The sequence below is a fragment of the Oncorhynchus kisutch genome, linkage group LG14 (genome assembly GCF_002021735.2).
Source record: "Oncorhynchus kisutch isolate 150728-3 linkage group LG14, Okis_V2, whole genome shotgun sequence".
Classification (NCBI taxonomy): domain Eukaryota; kingdom Metazoa; phylum Chordata; class Actinopteri; order Salmoniformes; family Salmonidae; genus Oncorhynchus; species Oncorhynchus kisutch.
In genome coordinates, this window is record NC_034187.2 from 57,293,652 (window position 1) to 57,302,721 (window position 9,070).

The window sequence follows — 9,070 nt, forward strand, 5'->3', positions numbered from 1 at the left end:
ATGAAAAACTGAGTGGTAGGAGAAGAAAATTATGTTCTCCAAAAATGTAAGGAGGCAGGGAGTTATAATCAAATCAAATCACATTTTATTGGTCACATACACACATTTAGCAGATGTTATTGCGGGCAATGTCGGAGTGGCATTGACTAAAGTACAGTCAAATAGAATACAGTATATACATATGAGATGAGTAAAGCAGTATGTAAACATTATTAAAGTGACTAGTGTTCCATTATTAAACTGACCAGTCTATGTATACAGGGCAGCAGCCTCTAAGGTGCTGGGTTGAGTATCCATATGGTAGCCAGCTTGTGATTGCTATTTAACAGTCTGATGGCCTTGAGATAGAAGCTGTTTTTCAGTCTCTCGGTTCCAGCTTTGATGCACCTGTACTGACCTCGCCTTCTGGATGATAGCGGGGTGAACTCGGGTGGTCAATGTCCTTTTTTTGGCCTTCCTGTGACATCGGGTGCTGTAAGTGTCCTGGAGGGCAGGCAGTGTTCCTCCGGTGATGCGTTTGGCAGACCGCACCACCCTCTTGAGAACCCTGCAGTTGCGGATGTTGCAGTTGCCTCACCAGGTGGTGATACATCCCGACAGGATCCTCTCAATTGTGCATCTGTAAAATTCTGTGAGGGACTATTTCAGATCGTCAGTGATGTGTACACCGAGCAACTTGAAGCTTTCCACCTTCTCCACTGCGGTCCCATCGATGTGGATAGGAGGGTGCTCCCTCTGCTTTTTCCTGAAGTCCACGATCAGCTCCTTTGTGTTGTTGACGTTGAGTGAGGGGTTATTTTCCTGGCACCACTCCGCCAGGGCCCTCACCTCCTCCCTGTAGGCTGATTACCATCATTGTTGGTAATCAGGTGGTTGTGTCGTATGCAAACTCGATGATTGAGTTGGAGGTGTGCGTTGCCACGCAGTCATGGGCGAACAGGGAGTACAGGAGGGGGCATACAGTGAATGGGAGAGAGAGAGAAAGGGGAAGAGAGTTTTGTAAGAATTTGCACTTCATGAAAGAAGGAGGCGGAGACACTTCTGATAAAAGTTTCATGAGTACAACTGACTTTGAGTGAATATTTCATGGTTCTACATCTGTTCCCGCACACTGAAAGCACGGAAGAGGCGGCTGACGTTGCCACTGTTCCTTTCTCACCAATGTACTTATAAAGTGCTGTGCCTCACTCTTCATTCGAAACACAGCGTAATACAGAGGGATTCTACTCTTGACTGCAGACTTGATATTCAGTTCAAATCCCACAAAAGAATGAAACACTCAAACATGTCAAACTCCGTTCATAGGCGTTGTACTGTAAACTGGTATAAAAAAAAAAAGAAGACCAATATCAGCTCGAGTTACCATTTTATTTACTAACCAAACCACTCAGATGAACTTGTTCCAAAATATCTGCATACACCATATTGGAATGGGCATGTGTTCTTAAAAGAGTCCCCTTCAGGAAAAGCCTATACAGTAAAACACAAACATGCTATTCCACACAAGTCACCAAGGTAATAGCTTGGATTGTCTTTCTCTACAGAGGAATCCAATCCTCAACCAGGTTAAATATTGAGTGTATGGTAGCATTATGTTATACATGTGCACCCCTCCTCATACCCCTCTGGCAGAGGTCCCGTCTGGAGATAAGTGAAGCATTATTTACAGTATGAATAATAAAACATGATTGTTATTGCCAAATGTGTCTTTCCAAAAATAAACAGCAGTGATGATTTACATCTGCCCAACAGTAAGGTACTGACTTACGTAAAACAAGCAAACAACTAATGCATTCACTACAACTTTCAATGGCCTACTGTTTGCGCACCTCAGGATGTCAATGACCTCTGGGTGTTGAAATCTCAAGTCAACCAAATGACCCTTTCCTCATGACCTACACCAATGCAGAAAATTCATATTTAAATATGGGCCATGGCCATTAATCCAAAATGATCCCAAGAGCACCTCTGCATTGACAACAAATCCTTTGAAAACGCTTGCTTAAAATTACACCCCTCAAAATGAATAGTCTCACTGGCTGAAGCAGAGTCCCCCTCTACCCCTTTAAAAGGAATTGGTAAAAGTGGGTCTGAAACATGAAAAGGGACCCAGTACAGAGGCGTCTACTTCTTCTTATCTTTCAAAGGCCAGATGGAAAGAAAATGACACCCACTGTTCTCTTTTAACCCCCTCCCCTCTTCCAGCCATTTTCAGATGAAATATTAATGATGCCTTTTGTGGTGAACCGCCTTAAGAAAGCTCTCTCAATATTTTGAAGGGGGGAACTGGCGGAACTAATAAAGATGATCAGTCTCTTGTGGGCAAGACTCCTCCCTGAAATACATAGAAAAAGTTCGAGTCAGGGCAAAGTTGTGGGGGGGGGGGGAGCAAGGAAAATGAGGGACGATATTACATTTAGGATGTCATGCTTCTAACAGACAGAATATAGGCATCTTCCCAAGCGATGAGAGCAGAGAGATTCTACTTGATGATGGACAGCAATAAAGGAGATCTTACTACACTCAGGTACATCCTGTACTGCGTGTCAACTTATGTGCCGCTATGTTTTCTTTGGTTCTATCTGTTGAGGCCAAATGGAAACACCAGCTAGGGTCATGTTTGCCGTCTCTGTGATGATGAAAGGAAACCGCAACATGGGGTGGTTGCTAACTGATCTCAGGTGGTGTCAGTAGGGTGGTCCTTGGAGACTATCCGTCGGCCGAGAACAATCAACACATATTTTTTTTCAAATCACTACGCTTTTAGAAAAAAGGGTTTCAAAAGGGTTCTAGGGCTATCCCCATTGATTAACCCCTTTTGGTTTCAGGTTGAACCCTTTTTGGTTCCATGTAGAACTCTTTTGGGTTCCATATAGAAGGGTCCTACCTGGAACCAAAAGGGTTCTACTTGGAACCAAAAGGGGTTCTTCAAAGGGTTCTCCTACAGGGACAGCCGAAGAACCCTTTTTGTTTCTAGATAGCACCTTTGTTACTAAGGGTGTATGTTAAGATTTCTCTGGGGAGAGAAATGAGAACCAATGAAATATTGGGTTAGAGGTGGATTTCTGCACATGAATGGTTTCTAATATGCCCTCACCACATGAGCTCAGAGACTACATGCTCCTTTAACATACATTATGCATTATATTATACACTGTTTTGGATTGATCCCAATCATAACGTATCCTCTCCGAACAATACATTGATATGTTCCACATCTGTCACTCATGTCCTGAGAGCAATGGACACTATAGGCACCGGTGACTTCATGACCTCAACATAAACACCACAGCTGTAAGCTTTCCCAATCAGGGGGGGGGGGTATATTGTCTGAAAGACAGAGAAACAGAGGATGGTACTGTTTCGAGAGTCCCATTGATAGCAAATCCGCGATCAGAGGTCATCCATTTTATTATGAAGGGAAGTGGTGGCCATTTTTCTCTTTGTCTTAGTCTCACCAGGACGTCCGCTTTCCAGCCTCACTTCAGCCAGTGTTTTGTCTTGGGTAACCAGAGGATTGGATCGGAGATACACAAAGAGTCCAGGGCAGATGAGATAAAGTCGAAGTTAAAGCCAGAATTAAGGTTAGTAACTGCCGATCTAATGTTCAAAAGTTTTTGCCCATCATAGGAAGTGATTGAGGATACATTTCATACAAAAAATTAAAGATAAATGACAAAAGAATCAACAACAAAAAAATAGTTCGGAGCACGCAAGAAAGCAGCCATACAGTACGGCGCCATCTTCATAAATGTGTCTTCAGCTAGTGCACATAATGTAATTACTGTCACAGCATAGCCACGGTAAGTAGTTTGGGGGGGCGCCAATGCAGAAGAAAATAAATCCTTGCATTGATGACGTCTATATCGGTCTGCTAATACAGAACTAGTAAAAGCCCTGATCTGTTTCACCTGTCTTTGTGCTTGTCTCCACCCCCCTCCAGGTGTCGCCCATCTTCCCCATTATCCCCAGTGTATTTATACCTGTGTTCCCTGTTTGTCTGTTGCCAGTTCGTCTTGTCTTGTCAAGCCTACCAGCATGTTTTTCCGTGCTCCTGTTTTTCATAGTCTCTGTTTTCTAGCCCTCCCGGTTCCAACCTGTTCTGCCTGCCCTGACACTGAGCCCGCCTGCCTGACCATTCAGCCTGCCCTGACATCGAGCCTGCCTGCCCCCCTCTACCTTTCTTAATGAACTTCTGCCTGTCCTCAACCTGCTTATTGCCTGCCCCTTCTATTCTAATAAAAATCAGAGACTCAAACCATCTTCCTCCTGTGTCTGCATCTGGGTCTCGGCCTGTGTTGTTATAGTACAAACTGGCAATGACTGACCCAGCAGACTCTTACCGGCTCCGCAACGCTGTCTCCCTGCAGGGAACCACCATTGAAAAACTCCCTAATAGCCTTAACAAAAAGGATCAATGGATGTCTACGGGAGCGAAGGAGGGAGAGGAGGTCTGTTTTCGGCCCCATTCGTTCATCCACGGCTGCTTGCTCGCCGCTGAAGAACCCCGGAAGTCCCTGACGCCTGCATTTCCGAAGGGATCCGAATGCACCCGGGTCCCCGCAGGAACGAGCGACTTGTTTTCTACTGTGCCTAAGCAACGGGGCAGAACTAGGTTGTCACCTCAGCAACAACTACAGAGGCTTAACTCCAACAGTTGCCTGTATTGTGATGCTACAGGGCATTACAAATACATCTGTCCAGAAAAGACCAGACTCATCAGCTAGGTAAGAGTACTATGGTGAGTCATACTGGGAGTTTTCTAACTCCCATTACTCGTACTCTATGCTGCTGCTCTCTCCTGCTGTGGGGTGACCAGTCTAAATCTCTCCGAGTGCTCATTGAGTCTGGAGCTGATGAGAGTTTTATGGACGCTACTCTGATATCGGAGCTGTGTATCTCCACACAACTCATCTCCGTTCCCATGGACGCCAGAACACTGGACGGATGCACCATAGGCAGGGTCACTCATAGTACGGTGCCCATTAACCTGCATGTATCAGGCACTCACAGTGAGTCCATACAGCTTCTTATTGAATCTCCCGATGTTCCTGTTGTTTAGGGATTCTCATGGCTCCAGAGGCACAACCCCGTTATTGACTGGACCACTGGTTCTATCCTGGGTTGGAGCCCGTTCCGCCACTCAGCCTACCCTGGGACGTCCTTCTGCGGGCTCTGGTAAAGCCTCTGATTTCTCAGGCTTTCCCACGGAATACCAGGACGTCCTGGAGGTGTTCAGCAAGGCTTGCGTCACCTCCCTCCCTCCTCATTGTCCCTATGATTGCGCTATTGAATTCCTCATGGGCACAACACTGCCTCGGGACAGCTATATTCCCTGTCTGGCCCTGAGACCAAGACCATGGAGGAGTACATTGAGGACTCTCTGGCTGCTGGGAGCATTCGTCCTTCTGCTTCCCCTACCAGCGCAGGGTTCTTCTTTGTGGAAAAAAAGGACAAAACCCTGTGTCCATGTATCGACTACCGGGGCCTCAATGACATCACGGTGAAGAGTCGCTACCCTCTACCACTCCTCTCCTCGGCTTTTGAACCTCTCCAGCGGGCAACCATCTTTTCCAAGTTGGACCTTTGGAAAGCCTACCACCTAGTGAAGAGGCGATTCCGGGATGCTGGCCTTCTAGGCAGAGTTCCTCTGTCCAGTGTCTTTGTTCTTTTGCCCATCTTAATCTTTTATTTTTATTGGCCAGTCTGAGATATGGCTTTTTCCTTGCAACTCTGCCTAGAAGGCCAACATCGCCTCTTCACTGTTGACATTTAGACTGGTGTTTTACGGGTACTATTTAATGAAGCTGCCAGTTGAGGACTTGTTAGGCGTCTGTTTCTCAAACTAGACACTCTAATGTACTTGTCCTCTTGCTCAGTTGTTCCCTCGGGGCCTCCCACTCCTCTTTCTATTCTGGTTAGAGGCAGTTTGTGCTGTTCTGTTCTGTGAGTAGTACACAGCGTGGGTACGAGATCTTCAGTTTCTTGGCAATTTCTCGCATGGAATAGCCTTCATTTCTCAGAACAACAATAGACTGACGAGTTTCAGAATAACGTTATTTGCTCCTGGCCATTTTGAGCCTATAAACGAACCCCTAAATGCTGATGCACCAGATACTCAACTAGTCTAAAGAAGGCCAGTTGTATTGCTTCTTTAATCAGAACAACAGTTTGCAGCTGTGCTAACATAATTGCAAAAGGATTTTCTAATGATCAATTATCCCTTTAAAATGATCAACTTGGATTAGTTAACACAATGTGCCATTGGAACACAGGAGTGATGGTTGCTGAAAATGGGCCTCTGTACGCCTATTTAGATATTCCATAAGAAATCTGCCGTTTCCAGCTACAATAGTCATTTACAACATTAACAATGTCTACACTGTATTTCTGATCAATTTGATGTTATTTTAATGTACAAAAAAAATGTTTTTCTTTAGAAAATAAGGACATTTCAAAATGACCCCAAACATTTGAACGGTAATGAATGGTAAATTAACTATGTTATTCCTAGTCCCGTCGAACGCTGTAGGCCTACTGTGCAATGTGTAAACGAACAAACACCAGAGTCTGGTATTCATGTAATTTAATTAGAATGTATATTTATTTTGTTTGGTATTGCCAACCAGTCTACTCATCACAGGTGAGCGTGTGCGAGTCATCTTCACGGCTTTAGCACAAATTGTGCACCTCTCGTTAATTGGTTTCTCCCGTTTCGGGGGTGTTTTCGTTGTCCATCAGAAACGTTAATAATCCATTAACATCATTCCCAGTGGAGGCTAATACAACTGTGCATTAGGAATTGACCTGTTTAAAGATGTGAAGGTTTATACTAGGTTAGGGCAGATTCTTTTTCAGTTAGGAAGAGTTGCTTGTATATAGGGGTCGTTCGTATATTTAAAGTGTTGTCAGACTGTCCGTTGATAAATTCAGACTATTTCCCTCTCTGAGTTTTCAGAGCACACACTGGACACTCTGGCTCAGAAGTAGGGTAGAGCTGAGCATTCTGACCTCACAGATTCAGTTTCAGATAAACTTTATTAGCATGAATGACAAAGCCACCATTGCTAAAGGGAAGTGACATAATGCCACGGACAATAATATTTTTTATATATATAATAAATCATAATAATAATGATAATAATAGTGATGGTTATTAGAGAAAGGGGACAATATATATATATATATACACAGTGCATTCGGAGAGTATTTAGACCCCTTGACTTTTCCTACATTTTGTTCATTTACAGCCTTATTCTAAAATTGATTCAATCGTTTTTTTCCCTCATCAATCTACACACAATACCCCATAATGACAAAGCAAAACAGGTTTTTAGACATTTTAGCAAATTTATAACAAATAAAAAACTTGAATATTACATTTGCATAAGTATTCAGACCCTTTACTCAGTACTTGTTGAAGCACCTTTGTCAGTGATTACAGCCTCGTGTCTTCTTGGGTATGACGCGACAACCTTGGCCCACCTGTATTTGGGGAGTTTCTCCCATTCCTATCTGCAGATCCTCTCAATCTCTTTCAGGTTGGATGGGGAGCGTTTCTGCACAGCTATTTTCAGATCTCTCCAGAAATGTTAGATCGGGTTCAAGTCCAGGCTCTGGCTGGGCCACTCATGGACATTCAGAGACTTGTCCCGAAGCCACTCCTGCATTGTCTTGGCTGTGTGCTTAGGGTCATTGTCCGGTTGGAAGATAAACCTTTGCCTCAGTCTGAGGTCCTGAGCGCTCTGGAGCAGGTTTTCATCAAGGATCTCCCTGTACTTTGTTCCGTTCATCTTTGCCTTGATCCTGACTAGTCTCACAGTTACTGCCTCTGAAAACATCCCCACAGCATGATGCTGCAACCACCATGCTTCACCTTAGGGATGGTGCCAGGTTTTTTCCAAACGTGACGCTTGGCATTCAGGCCGAAGAGTTCAATCTTGGTTTCGTCAGACCAGAGAATCTTGTTTCTCATGGTCTGAGAGTCTTTAGGTGGCTTTTGGAAAACTCCAAGCGGGCTGTCATGTGCCTTTAACTGAGGAGTGGCTTCCGTCTGGCCACTCTACCATAAAGGCCTGAATGGTGGAATGCTGCAGAGATGGTTGTCCTTCTAGAAGGTTCTCCCATCTCCACTGAGGAACTCTAGAGCTCTTTCAAAGTGACCATCAGGTTCTTGGTCAACTTCCACTATTGACAGGTTCCACATAGACAGGTGTGTGTCTTCCCAAATCATGTCCAATCAATTGAATTTACCACAAGTGGACTCCAATCAAGCTGTAGAAACATCTCAAGGATGATCAATTGAAACCGGAAATATCTGAGCTCAATTTCGAGTCACATAGCAAAGGGTCTGAATACTTATGTAAATAAGGTATTTCAGATTTTTTTTTAAATAAATTTGCAACAATTTCAAAAAAACTGTTTTTGCTTTGTCATTATGGGCTATTGTGTGTAGATTGCTGAGATTCTTTTCTTATATACTCCATTTTAGAATAAGGCTGTAACGTAACAAAATGTGGAAAAAGTATAGGGGTGTGAATACTTTCCAAAGGCACCTATTTTTATTTCTTAATTTCATTTCCATACATAAAACAAAATTTGAATATACAATGAGGGAAAAAGGTATTTGATCCCCTGCTGATTTTGTACGTTTGCCCACTGACAAAGACATGATCAGTCCATAATTTTAATCGCATCAACTGTTGTCACCTTCTCACCAAGTTGCTTGGCGATGGTCTTGTAGCCCATTCCAGCCTTGTGTAGGTCTACAATCTTGTCCCTGACATCCTTGGAGAACTCTTTGGTCTTGGCCATGGTGGAGTGTTTGGAATCTGATTGATTGATTGCTTCTGTGGACAGGTGTCTTTTATACAGGTAACAAACTGAGATTAGGAGCACTCTCTTTAAGAGTGTGCTCCTAATCTCAGCTCGTTACATGTATAAAAGACACCTGGGAGCCAGAAATCTTTTCTGTCTCTCATTGTTCAAATAAACCTACCATTAAAATTATAGACTGATCATTTCTTTGTCAGTGGGCAAACGTACAAAATCAGCAGGGGATCAAATACTT